Here is a 14,848-nt window from a genome sequence, read left to right on the forward strand (position 1 = left end):
AAAGTTTGGTTTGGTGCAAAGGTTTTGTGGTACGGACACAGTACATGTGATTTCCTTGTGAAATATGCTCAGAAAGGGCTGGTGGACCTTAACTCTAAGCCCATGGGTTATTTATCGCTAAACGGGTCTTTGTTTACTTACTCCTATGGTAATACCATGTATGTTCTAAAGGATAATATTCTGGGGAATCCCTGGGTGGCTCAGCGGTTTAGCGCCTGCCTTTGGCCCAGGGCGCCATGCCTGGATCCTCCTGGCATGGAGCCTGCCTCTCCCTCTGCCTGTGTCTCTGCCTCTCTTTCTCTCTGTCTATCATAAATAAATAAAATCTTAAAAAAAAAAAAGAAATAATATTTTCCAAAGCAGTGCTTCTTAGGCTTTTTGCTCAGTCACGCATACAGTTATCTGGGGCTTAAGATAAGGAGGGTGGATTGATTATGCCTTTTAGATGAGTGTCTAATTATTGTAAAACTCTTCATTCCTCATTCATTTCTTCTCTTGCTCAATTACTCCTTCCTTATCCATGGAACACATTCATCAACTGTTAGCACTTTTTCATTCAGGAATGGCTAGATTTAACAGTTGTAAGGAGGGCTTTACCCACAAACGTTTCATATTTTTATACGTTTAAACACATTGGTCTCGACTGAAGACAGCAGGGAGTAGGTGGGTAATGAGTTACAGCACTGCTTTGCCTTGTTAAGGAACATCACCAGAATTTTTAAAAGGGGTTTCCATCTAGTCCTTCATGCCGTAAGTTAAGAAAGTGGATAAATCTCTAGAACTAGCCAGTAGAATTTTTTTTTCCATCAGGCATTCATTTGAATTACAAAAGAAGAACTGGATCCAATAAGATATATGCAGGTTGACAAGTGGCTTATTTAACTTAATATGGAAAAATACAAAATAATGGAAACTAGGTCAAAAATGGCAGAAAGGATTAGGGCTTAAATGGAGACAGGCTTCCAGACAATGAAGGGAAGAGGATCTGGCAGTAATAGTGTCTGTAAAGCCCAAACCATCAGCTTCATGTCTGGCAGTAATTAGGAGGCCGAAGAAATACTTGAGTGTATCAATTGAGGACAAGAATGGAAAAGAGAAAGGTTTGATAGGCTCCATGAGGCTCAATGGTCTTACAGAGGAAGGAGAGGACTTGTAGGAGGCCGTTCTCTGAGTTAGAAGTTTTAGCAGGGGAGCCTCCTCACTGGTGTCTTTGTGGGTGGCAGGGGATTGACATGGGAGGGAAGGGAGACAGAGTAGTCAAGCGAGGAGTGGTAGGAAGAGCAGGAGACTTTCTATTGCTATGACCTGTTGGCAGTTCAAGTGCTAGCACCCGTGACTTCCTGGGGTTCTGTAGTTCGCCCTCCCCTCCTCCCTCCGTGGGCCTTGTGGCCCACCTGTCCCTGCTAATTTTAATCCATCTCCTTGGTACTAGAACACAAGAAAGAGCTTTTCAGTAGGGTCTAAGTTAGGACCCCTCCATCTTTTCTGACATCCTGCTACTGAATCCATTTCCCTCCAGCCTCCTGCTTCCCAGGGAGGGCAAGCATACTCAGACATGACAGCTTTTTGGACTTTAGCACTGGGTTCTCCAAGACTTGCCAGTCTGTTCAGTTATTTAACCAGGACACATACCAGCTGGGTTGAAGAGTGCAGCTGGATGTCTTTCAAGGCTCATCTGAACTTCAGCTGCAGTGTATTTTTTGTGTTTGTCTACATCAGGGTTGCCAGTTCCTGCTGGGAAGCTGAGCAGGAATCCTTTCTCTTCCATTTGCTCTGCAGAACACCATGTGCAAGGTGGTGTCCAGTCAACACTCTAAGGCAGTTAGGATTGCTACAGAAACAGGAGAGTGAGCTGTGCAAAAGGAACCATAGGCTCAAATAGACATGCTGGGCTTTGGAATCCGAATTCAAATATGGCTCTTTTCTGGCATTTGAAACAAATAGAATATCCCAGGAGGATGAGAAAAGCATGGTATACATGATGTCTTTGTTGAGTCATTTGTCAGCAGGGGTGGGGTGAGGCTCTGAGGCCTCTTGGAGTATGAGAAGAAATATCAAAGAGCCTACCTTAGCAAGGAGGGAAATTAACTCTCATGGGTCACCTGGCATGCCCATAGTATACTGTACCAGGAAGGATTCAGGCCTTGGCCTGTAGTGGTCTTACTGTGAGGACAGTCATGTTGTTCACATGGATGGTGTCTCCTCATATGCCTGCATGACAGTTGAATGCCCAGTTATAGGACAATTAATGTTGTGATTTGGAGGTTTTTTTTTTCATACTTGTCTTTTCAGGACACTTTCTAGCTACCAAGATGTATCTATGCAGACCCAGCCATCCCTTTGAAGACTAAGGATAACAATTTTTGCCCTCTAAGATTGTACCTTCTTGTAGGTAGTCAGAGATAACACAAAATAAGGTATTACTTACAGAATATGATGGATGGTGATAAGTGGTATGTCAGAGAAAGATGAGAGGGGCATTAGGAGTGTCAGGGAAAGGGTTGAATTTGACTGCCTTGAGATATCCAGATGTTTGGCAGTATACCAATGTAATTTTAAATGTCTGGGCATTTATTTTCAGTTATCTGGTAGATACTCAGTTTGTGTGAATAGTAATATTCTTGTATAGTACATTATAAAATTTCTAAGCACTTTCATATCTATTCTTTTTAAAGACTCTGCCTCTGCCAGTTTCACGTACATAAGCACTTAGCTCTGTTCAGGATTGGATTTGAACTCTATTACATTTGAGTTTAACAACACATTTAGGCGACTTACTGGAAAAATGCTCTTTTCCATCCTATGAATGTCTTAACAGTGAACGGTATCAATCATTCCATCAGGAAGCCAAATAGTGAGATGTCTCCCCTGTGGCCTTGGATGACTTTTGAGAAGCTCTGGAATGAGGAATCATTGAACACAGCAGCATGTTAGGGTTCTCCTATGCTGCCTGGGATAGGTTTCTCTGTCATGTAAGCCTCAGAGAGCAAATCATCCTAGTCATGGATACAGGTAGGGACACTTCACAGTTGTTGTCACACCCAGGCCCTAGCACCTCCTCTGGATCTTGGCTATGCATTTTACTTTCACATTGAAACCACTTTGTCTAAATGAAGCTCATCATCTTTGTTTGCCCCTTCTAATCTGAGTTCTTCTCTTGAGTCTTCAATCTTTGAGGATTCCTTAGATTCTCCCATTTATCCCCCTCCCCCCCCACGCCCTCCCATTTAGTAATCTGCCCATTCCTCCTGTCCTTTCTTCCAGTCACCTCTGAGCCAGGTCAGGACTTAGAAACTCCGTAGAAATGTCTGAATAATTACATTACTCTCCTTTCCTGGTCGCTTCAATTTCAGTGTCTGTTTTAGTGTTGAGCTTCTCATCCCTCCTGAGCACAGACATCATCCTCTTGCCAGACCAATCTGAAAATTCGCTGCTGGGTTTCCATTCTTTTTGCTCTTTGCCCCCCTCCTACTAGTCTCTGGTGAAAAGAACCAGCCCCCTTTCTCTTTATCCTCTCTAAATCTGACTCATATATCAAGTTCTTGCCCAGATGCAGCCTCCTCAAAGATAGGCTTGCCAGATAAAATGCAGGACACCCAGTTAAATGTGCACTTCAGATAAATATTACTTTCAGTATTTTATCAAATACTGTGTGGGATATACTAAAAAAAATATTCATTGTTTATGTAAAATTCAAATTTAATTGGATATCCTATATTTTAATTTGCTAAATCTGGCAACTCTACTCAAGTCTTTTCTGGTTATTTTGTGTAGTCCCCAGAGCCATGGAAGGCCTATAGGACTTACATTCTTGAATCTTTGTACAAAAGGATAGAGTAGTATAAGTAGTAAATTAAAAACTAGCACTGTCTGCATTCTTTGATTCAGCTATTACTAAGCAGCTACTATGTGCCATGAAATGTGTAAGGCAGTATGGGTGCAAAGGTAAAGATAGCCCCTGTTCTCAGTGGTGCCTGGCTAGAGCAGCAGGCCCCACCAGCAGGCCCCACCAGCACACAATTACAGTGCAGCATTTTCATGGCCACTGTGCTTGCTCTGGGGTGACTTCTTGGAGGAGATAGGTCTTGAAGGATGACTAGGGAGGAGTCTTTCTGGGCAGAGAGAGAAATATGCGCAGAGGCCCTACTGAAGGAGAGATTAGAGTGTGACCAGGAAGTTGGTAGAAGTTCATTGTTCTAGGGGAAGTGTATGTACAAGATAACAAACTGGTATGTCTGGAGGTCTGGTTATTAAATATTTACCAGCACACCCTGAAGATGAAGTTTGGAAGGTTGGACAAAAATTAGATCATGAAGATTTTATTTTTATTTATTTTTTAAATGAAGTACTTGTGTATTCTTTTTTTTTTTTTTTAAGATTTTATTTATTTATTAATGAGAGACACACACAAAGAGAGGCAGAGACACAGGCAGAGGGAGAAGCAGGCTCCATGCAGGGAGCCCGACTTGGGACTCAATCCCAGGTCTCCAGGATCACGCCCTGGGCTGAAGGCAGCACTAAACTGCTGAGCCACCGGGGCTGCCCAGATCATGAAGATTTTATATATCACACTTACGAGGCTGAATGTTGTCAGGAAAGCTGTGGAGAACCGTTGAACTATTTTAAAGAAATGACACACTCAGATTTGTATTTTGAGAAGGGACTCAGAGAACAGATTCCAAGGGTCAAGACTGGCAGAATGCACACCAATTTGGTGGCAGCTACAGTGGTTCAGGCTAGTGATGCCAAGGGTGCAGGGATTTGGGGATGTACACATTCGAAAGATGTGAAGAGCATAACATCAACAGGACCTGTGGTCAAGTTGGACACAGGGTGATGGAGGGGGAGAAGTGAACATTTCTAGCTTGGGCAACTGTGGGGATGACCGCGATCTCTATCAAGGTAGAAGGCACAGGAAGTTAAGCAGGTTTGAGAAGGTGAGGATTAGGAGAAGATCCATCTGAACGTGTTTTATCTCCCACTTGGCATTTATTATAGTTGGTTTTTTTTAGTTACTCATCTCTTCATGTGCTCTGTTACCTCCCCAGGTGGACTCTGATCCTTCTGAGGTCTCAGACTGCATTACCAACCTGGGGATGTTCCAGAGCCTTTAACTCATTACTACCCTTCACCAGTTCACCTCACTGCACAGGGCTGGGTGAAGTCCCAAGCTAAAGCTGCCAGCAGCTGTAAGCAGTATGGTCTGCAGAGTTGAACATGGCAGGAACTTTGAGCTGGGACATAATTTCACCCCAAAGATGTGTTTCTCCTCTGAGGGAAGCCAAACACCCAAGCTGACCTTGCCCCCTTCTGAGAGGGAGGACCATATCTCACAGTGGCAGCAGGAGGTTGCAGGTCAGTGGGGTGATGACCAGGCCCTCAGAGACCCTGATTTCTCTCTTTATAGAACCCCATAAATCCTTCCAAAGGGAGTAATTCCCTCAGGATCAAGAGAGTCCTCTACATTCCTAAAATCAGTGAAGGCAAAAATGTACAGGGATTTCTGAGAAAAGTAAATGTGGTGTGAGCATGATCCCTGGGTGTTACTATGCTGCAGAGAAGGTGCCCCCCCGCCTTCCTCCCTGAATGGTGTTCTTTGCTCTCAAGTTAACTCATGCTCTGGATTTGGTCCAAGTACATTTTGTTTCTTGATTTCCAGCCAGGCTTCTCTCAGCTGTGGTGCATTCTCCTCTTTGCTCTCCTCCCTCCGCTGTCCCCTTCTCTATTTTTATAATTATTTCAGCTTTTCTGTGTGACTGAACTGATACAGAGGAAAACTCACAGGCTTAGGTAGGGCTTCCACCAGAGTGAGGCCAGAGGGACTCTGAACGGCTGGCCCCTCACTCAGCAACAGCCTGCATGGCAAGGTATGTCTAAGAGCAGCTGAAGCAGAAAGCGTTTGAACTCTGCCCCTGCCAAATGACTTCCAGATGTGTAAACCCCAGCCTCCCTCTGCTCTCTGACTGTAGCCCTGCCAACATACATCTGCAGATTTCTGGTGCACAGGAAACATGAAAGAGTATCTTCGACAACATCTGTTCTCTTTCCCCAGCTTCCCCACCCCCTCATCTTCTCGGACTTTGCCCTATATTTCATCTCCCCCTAAACAAAGTCATTAAGGAATCACTGCACAACTCTCCTTGGCTCATGGATGCCAGCTTCTTACTCTCCCCCCAGAGCTTGTTCTTGGCTCTCTGGACAGTTGACTAAAGCACCATTAAAATCATTAAAGGCATATTGACTTGCTGCAGGAGAGAAGAACCGAGATTTCTCCATTTGGCTGATGCTAGTCCACAAGTTGCAAAGGGAGATTTTGGCCACCAGGAGAACAGAATAGAGGCCTGAAGATGAATACATGGGTCTCCATGAAAAGTTTGCCTGCTGGGCACCCTTGGGAGAAAGTGAGGTCTTCTTTCAGGAAGAACCTTTTTCTATGGATGTTCAGTTTCTTGGAACAAACCAAGCAGACTTCTGGAAAATTTATGTGCAGAATGAGTTCTTTGCCTTTCCCCCATCCCCTAGGGTATGGTACCCATTAGGCTAAGAGGACCTGTTCTTAATGTAACTCAAAGGGGGAGAAAAAAGAGATCCTTTTTGCAATAGGGAGCAGGAGATTTTTATGGAGCCACTTACTCTCATTAGGAAAACGACTTGATTGCTGTGTAAATAAATGCTTGACCTTCATTCTGCCCTTCATCCATATGGACCCAGAACTCTCTCCAGCTCCATCCTGGGGGACATGAAATGGAGCCAAGTGACAAAATCTGGGAGAGGGAAAGAGGGTACATTACAAAAGGGAGCAGAGAGGAACAGTTAGAGGTGAGAGGTCCTTGCTGCCCTGGGGCCTGTGTCATAGGCATGCAGGCCCACCTGGGAGCTAGTGGAGATCCCAGAGGTTAAGGAGAACTGCTCCTGATTACCCACCCAGAGTGGGCCTACCAGGTGGCTTGATTGGCGACTTTCTGGACCCTGGATGAGACTTTCCTGCCCTGTGATCTGAAGGGTATAATAGAGAGTGGGTAACATGGATGTTCTAAGCACTTCATTCTCTGGCTTTCAAATGAAGCCCTACAATTTGGCAGATATTGCTATGCAGTCAACTCCCTATTTAAAGTGAACAAGTAATCAATACAAACACCACATTGATCTCATACTTAAAGCAGAACTTGTTGCAGAAAAACAACTGGAGGAGATAAAGTTAGTTTTGGAATTCCTGTCCCTCATCTGTCTTTCTGTGCGGCTTCCCCAAAGACATTAGAATACCCCTGTGGCTACAATAGATCTTCCTGAAGAAGAGTGGAGTCTGTAGACCCTTTTCCTGTAAGGACGGTTGGGGAAAGGTTAAACTAACCTTTCTCTTCTGCATAAGAATTTGATCTTTGGTCAACTATATAGCTCCGTTACTTTGACAGCCTCTTCAGTGTAGAATGCAAACTATACTGTCTTACAGTAAAACTGACCCTTGATTGGGGAATTTTTTTTTATTGGAGTTTTATTTGCCAACCTATAGCATCCTTAAAAAACAATCTCACGAGTCTATTACAAGTATATACAATAGACATTCCCTCCATCCTTTCCCAAAGTGACCTGTGGCCACTTCTCAAGAGTAACAATATAGGAGAAAGGGAAATTCAGAGATGGTTTGACCTTACACTACTACCAAGAAATCATAACTGCCATTTACTACCGGTGCATTACAACCCAGTGCTCATCCCGCCAAGTGCCCCCCTCAGTGCCCATCACCCAGTCACTCCAACCCCCCACCCACCTCCCTTTCCACTACCTCTTGTTCGTTTCCCAGAGTTAGGAGTCTCTCGTTGTGTCACTGATATTTTCACTCATTTTCTCTCCTTTCCCCTTTATTCCTTTTCACTAATTTTTATATTCCCCAAATGAATGAGACCATATAACGTTTGTCCTTCTCCGATTGACTTATTTCACTCAGCATAATACTTGATTGGGGAATTGTATCTGCAGTCCGTAGGAACTATAGAGAACCACAAATCCCTGCTAAGAAAACCATGCTTTGGGCTTTCCTAAGTGTGGTGACTCTTGTAATGGGTGTTCTGTAGGGCTGATGAAAGCTATGTATAGGGTCTTGTTATAGAGGATATTGGCTCCTTTGGAGAGAGAGAATTTTAAGCCAGGTTAGCTCCTATACTTGGTTACTGTGCATCTCATCCCTTGTACTTGAGCTGTCCCCTGGTGAGAAGTCAGTGCTGAATGGCTGTGTCGGCTCATATATGGGCTTTCCCTGAAGGAAATCGCTGGCACTGCCCTGCTAGTGCTCTGAGGTCCTGCTCTAGATACTTCTAGGTATACCACTTGTGGCCTGTGATCATCTTGTGAGTGAGAGTATCTAGCTCAGGCTAAAAAAAAAATCCTCTGATGGGTGGTTTAGAGAGTATTACTGACTGCCTGTTGACTCATCTCCTCTCTCCTTTGCAAAGATAGGCTAGGGAGTGGAAGACATACTTAGGGAACTAGAAACTTGCCCAGTGTGCCTCAGATCACACCCAGAGGACACATTCTGTCGTTAGGACTTTCAGCCTCATCTCTAATGAGGCCCAGGAAGAAAATGGGTATTACTTGATTTTGCTTCACTGTTAGAACTGTGTCACAATGATCTTCCACTTGGCTCTTATCATAAAGGCTCTAAGTTCAGAATTCAGGGAACTAGGTTGAGGGTTTCCATATTCAGAGTTTATCTATCCCAATTATAAACTCAGTTACTGGAGAAATAACTAATGATTCTAATCTGGATCAGAATTTCACTTATTACCTGTTTTCCATATTTTATTTTCTAGTTAAAGAATAGTAGTAAATGACGGTTATGATTTCTTGGTAGTAGTGTAAGGTCAAACCATCTCTGAATTTCCCTTTCTCCTATATTGTTACTCTTGAGAAGTGGCCACAGGTCACTTTGGGAAAGGATGGAGGGAATGTCTATTGTATATACTTGTTATAGACTCGTGGGATTGTTTTTTAAGAGTGCCTCCCCTTCAGTCAGTGGGCTCTGGGTGTGTGAACTGATTTAACTGGAACTCAGGTGGAGGGCCATGATTTTTCCGTTATACCCTCTGATTTCAACCTTTGTCCTCCAGCTCTTACTTTTTTTTTTTTTTTTTAATGTCAAGAAGCATTCTACCACTGTCCATCTGCTACCCTCAGAATACCATGATCTGTGTCACACAGCATCTCAGGTTCGAAGCAGAGCACAGCCAGATTGCACCTGTGTAAAGTTGATTGCTACCTGAGGCTTTTACTGCAGCATTAGCTAGAGTAGGAGGTGGAAGTTGTGAAGATTTGAAGTAAAACACAGATGTGTTGGATCCACCTAGGCCCCAGGGGTCAGAGTCTTTGCTGGCTTTAGGTGATTTCTACCTCCTGGCATGTTGTAAGTCTCTCCCCAGCGGTAATTTGCTTATAACCAATAGAATATGACAGTCTTGAAGGGCTGTTATTTCTGTGACTGGGTCACAAAAAAATTCTGACTTTTGTTTTGCTAGAAAACTTTGCTGGCTTGGATGAAGCAAGTTGCCATGCTGGAGAGGTCCTCATGGAAGGGAACTGGGGGTGGTTTTCATCCCACAGCTAGCAAGTAGCTGAAGGCTTAATTCCAGCAGCCTTGAGGAACTGAATTCTGCTAATTACCACATAAGTGAGCTTTGAAGCGGGTCCTCCTGTAGTTAAACCTTCAGAGATCTCTGTCCTCTCTGAACTTGGATTGCAGCCTTGGGAGAGACTGAAGCAGAGGTCCAGTGAAGTTGGGCCTGGTTTCCTGACACACAGAAACTATAAGATTAAAAAAAAAAAAAAGTATGTTTTAGGGCATTTTGTTACCACGATGACCAATAGTCCTGGTTTGCCTGGAGTGGTTCTAGTTTTAGCACTGGTAGTTCCTTTGTTCTTTATTTATTGGGATCGAGCTGACACGTAACATTATATTAATTTCATATGTACAGCATAATGATTTGATATTTTTATGTGTTGCCAAATGACCACCATAATAAATTTAGTTAATATACATCACCTAGGCAGCCCTGGTGGCTGCCTGGGTAGCATCGCCTTCGGCCCAGGATGTGATCTTGGGGACCTGGGATCAAGTCCCACGTTGCTTCTCCCTCTGCCTGTGTGTCTGCCTCTCTCTCTCTCTCTCTCTCTCTCTTTCTCTCTCTCTCTCATGAATAAATAAGTGAATAAAATCTTTAAAAAAAATATCCATGGGGATCCCTGGGTGGCTCAGTGGTTTAGCGCCTGCCTTCAGCCCAGGGCATGATCCTGGGGACCTGGGATCGAGTCCTGCATTGGGCTCCTTGCATGGAGCCTGCTTCTCCCTCTGCCTCTCTCTCTCTCTCTCTCTCTCTCATGAATAAATAAATCTTTTAAAAAAATCCATCACCCTACATAGTTAACACATTTTTTTGTGTTAAGAACTTTCATAATGCACTCTCCTAGCAACTTTCAGATATGTAGTACAGTAATATTAACATTTCAAATATGCATTACATTTGCCTTGATATGTATTACGTCTCCATAACTTCTTTATTTTATAACTGGAAGTTTTTATCTTTTGACTCCCTTCACCCATTCCTCCCACCCCTCCACACCTCTGTCTCTGGCAACCTCCAGTCTATTCTCTGTGTCTTTGAGCTTATTTTTTGTTGTTATTTGTTCATTTGTTTGTTTTCTTAGATTACACAATATTTGTCTTTGACTTACTTCCCTTATTCTAATACCCTCAGGCTCTATCCATGTTGTTACAGATGGCCAAGATTTCATTCTTTCTTATGGCTGAGTAATCTTCCACTGTACATATATAAACCACCATTTCTTTTTTTTTTTTTAAGATTTTATTTATCTTAAATAAGAGAGAGCGAGAGAGAGGCAGAGACACAGGCAGAGGGAGAAGCAGGCTCCATGCAGGGAGCCTGATGTGGGACTCGATCCTCAGACTCCAAGATCACACCCTGGGCCAAAGAAAGCAGGTACTTAACCACTGAGCCACCCAGGCGTTCTCCACAGTTTCATATTTATCTCTGTCTTGGCCATTGTGAATAGGGTGGCACTGAATGTGGGGGTGGTGGTGCAGATATCTTTTTGAGTTTGTGTTTTTGTTTCCTTTGGACATATACTTAGAAATGGATTTGCCGGATCATATGGTAGTTCTATTTTTAATTTTTTAGAAGCCTCTATACTGTTTCCATAGTGCATGTGCCAATTTACATTCCCATCAGCATTGTACAAGTGTTCCTTTTTCTCCACATTCTTAGCAGTACTTGTTATTTCTTGTCATTCTGAGGATGGCCTTTTGAACAGGTGTGAGGTGATACCTCATTTTGGTTTCAATTTGCATTTCCCTGACAAATAGTAATGTTGAGTATCTTTTCATGTGTCTGTTGGCCATCTGTATGTCTTCTTTAGAAAACTGTCTATTTAGATCTTCTCATTTTTTAATTAGATTTTTTTTCTGTTTTTGTTTGTTTGCTATAAAGTTGTAGTTGTATGAGTTCTTATGTTTGGATACTAATCCCTTATCAGGTATATGATTTGCAAATATTTTCTTTCATTTGGTAGTTTGCCTTTTCATTTTGTTAATGGTTTCCTTTGCTGTGCAGAAGCTCTTTAGTTTGTTGTAGTCCTACTTGTTTATCTTTGCTTTTGTTCCTTTTGCTTTTGGTGTCAGATTTACAAAATTATTGCCAAGACCTTTGTCAAGGAGCATATTGCCTGTGTTTTCCATATTTTAGAGCAATTTGTTTCTAGGATTATCAGCAGCCCCAGTTTGGTGGGTCTGTCTTAGTTTTAGCATTGAAAGTTATTGAAAGTTCTGAGTTTCAGTGATCCCCACAGTCCTATACAAATCAGGATGGTTGGCTGCAATGTTTATAATACAGCAACAGATACTTAATATACTTATGCATGTGTTATTTTTTTACTTACACAGAGGTATTTTCAAAATAGATTCCTTGAAGTGGGCTCTTTAGGGTCTAAATGGTAGATTCATCTAGAATTTTAGTAGATATTCCCAAATTCCCCATTGTAGGGTTTGTACCATTTTGTACTCTGATCTGCAATATGATAGTGCCTGTTTGTTCATGCTCTCCTAACAGTTTGTTCCCATTAGCTATTTATCTGATAATTAATTTAATATTTGATTTTACATTAAGAGTATGCTGACTCACATTGTCTTAGAATGAAGAAATACATTTAAACATTAGTACAGAATTAAACTGCATGATTTATACTTTGTTTATTCCCACAAATTCATTTCATTGAATTTATAAAGGGGGCAAATAGACTTAACTGAATCTGGTCAGTTTATCATAGGTTGGGCGTGTGTGTGTGTGTGTGTCTTTGTTTTTCTCTCTGTGTCTCCTTGGTCTCCCTCCCCCATTACTTGGTTTCATTTAATTGATTGACTAAACTTTCCATTTCACATGCAATCTGTTGATCCATCAATGAGTAGAATAGCCCAGATGGCGTGCTTAACTTCACTACTGTACTAGGGTACGAAAGGAACATGTGATGTGGTAGAGGCAGAAAGGATGGGGGTTCGAGGGGACACCCTTGTGATTGCTACCACATCTGGCAGATTCAGATGTCTGTATTGTCAGGCAGTTAACTCATGACAATGAACATAGTTGGGGTAGAGGAAGTCAATGAGCTGTATAGTATAGGCCCTGTCTAAACAGTCCACTCCAGCAGTCTTGTGGCCATGGAGGAATGCAGGCCCTGTGTTACCATTACAATTTTTCAAGATAAACTGAAATTGTAGTTTAGAAATATAAAATATAGAAAATACAGAAAAATAGTTGTGGGTTCATTTCTGAGTTTTCTATTCTGTTCTCTTGATCTCTGCATCTGTTTTTGTGGCAGTACTATACCATCTTGATCACTCCAGCCAGTGTAGAAAACAGGATGGAGGTTCCTCAAAAAGTTAGAAATAGAACTACCCTACAACCCAACAGTTGCACTCCAGGGTATTTACTCAAATACACAGAAATACTAATTCAAAGGAATACATGTACTCCAATGTTTGTAGCAACATTATCAACAATAACCAAATTATGGAAAGAACCCAATGTTCATTGACTAATAAATAGATAAGAAGTGGTATGTGTGTACACACACAAACACATGCACACAGTGAAATATGACTCAGCCATAAAAATAGTAAAATCTTATCATTTGCAATGATGTGGATGTAGCTAGAGAGTATTATGCTAAGCAAAATAAGTCAGTCAGAGAAAGGTAAATACCATTTGATTTTACTCATGTGAAAGTTAAGAAAACAAATGATCACCGGGAGAAAAAAAAGAGGGAGGTAAACCGAGGAACAGATCTTAACGACAGAGAAGGAACTGATGGTTACCAGAGGGGAGATGGAGGGGGATGGATGAAATAAGTGATGGGGATTAAGGAGATCACTTGTGATGAGCACCAGGTGTTGTACATAAGTGCTGAATCACTGTGTTGTACACCTGCACACTCTGTGTTCACTAACTAGAATTTAAATAAAAACTGAAAACTTTAATTGTGACTCCTTAAGAAACACACACCATTTGCAACAAAAACCTGTCTTTAGGCCAGCTTTGCCCTACAGGCTGCCAGTTTGGGGATATGGGAATATAGAGAACGGGCTAAGGAATCAGGATTTACTGAGCTCCTATAGAACGTTTTTCACTTCATCCGAGAATAAATGTATTATCAACATAATATTCCTGATGAAGAAACTGAAACTCAGGGAGGTTAAGTAACCTAAGGTTGAATAAGAAAATTGTGGCAGATTCATGTCCACGTCTTCAGATGACTGAATCTTGATTCTTTCCACCCTTCCAAGCCAAAGTCACTGTTCTCCGTGGTGTGAATGAGCTTTCAGTTTTCCTCAGAAAAAGTTTCTGAGCTGAAATTCAAGTGTGATTGAAGTGACTCCTTGTTCCTCTTGACTTTGTTACCCAGTGGCATAAACAGAACAGAAACATTGATGTTGTTTGGGAAGCATCCTAGATGTGGCTCCCTGGGGAGTGCTCCCTCGGATATGGATATCATCCCCCGTGTGTATAGTGGCTTCCTTTCAACTGGAAGTATACTCCATGAAAATGTTTCACTTTTGCTTTTGCCTGCAGTGTTTTGAACCTCCCTGTTTCAAAACATTACAGGGGTGAAGGAAACTCAAATGAGGGCAACATTAGATTAGGAGTCCAGTGTAGACAAACTATTCTACCTTATGTTCCATACCTGGTAATGCCTGTGATCTCGTATATTGTGCCCTCTGCTTATACTCCTTGCATTCCCCAATCTGCTCCCCTAGGACAGTGTGTGAGGTGATGTGAATGGAGGATTTGTGAAGTGGTGTGAATAGGGCTCTTAGAAATTAGGCCACTGGGGAATCAATCACATCAGCTGCTGGTCCTCTTCTATTTTATAACCTGAATAGGGTTTTTAAAAATTATTATTCTCATTTTTTAATCATTTATTTGAGCTATTCTTTTATAATTCTTTTAAAGATCTTTTAAAATTTATTTGACAGACAAAAACATGAGCTGGGGAGAAGAGCAGAGGCAGATGGAGAAGTAGACCCCTTGCTGAGCAGGGAGCCCAACATGGAGCTCAATCCTGGGACCCTGAGATGATGATCTGAGCCGAAGGCAGACGGTTAACTAACTGAGCCACCCAGGCACCCCTATAAATCTACTTTTTTTTTATCACTTTAGTCAGTAATTCTCCCTATTTTCTTTCATGTGGGGGGGGGTTTACTTTTTTTTTTAAGTTTTTAGAACTTGAATTGTCTGAATTCTTTATAGTCCAAATAAATCTGCTTCTACAAAATGAAAAATTACATAGT

This window comes from Canis lupus, chromosome 5 (assembly GCF_048164855.1).
Source record: "Canis lupus baileyi chromosome 5, mCanLup2.hap1, whole genome shotgun sequence".
In the NCBI taxonomy this organism is placed as follows: domain Eukaryota; kingdom Metazoa; phylum Chordata; class Mammalia; order Carnivora; family Canidae; genus Canis; species Canis lupus.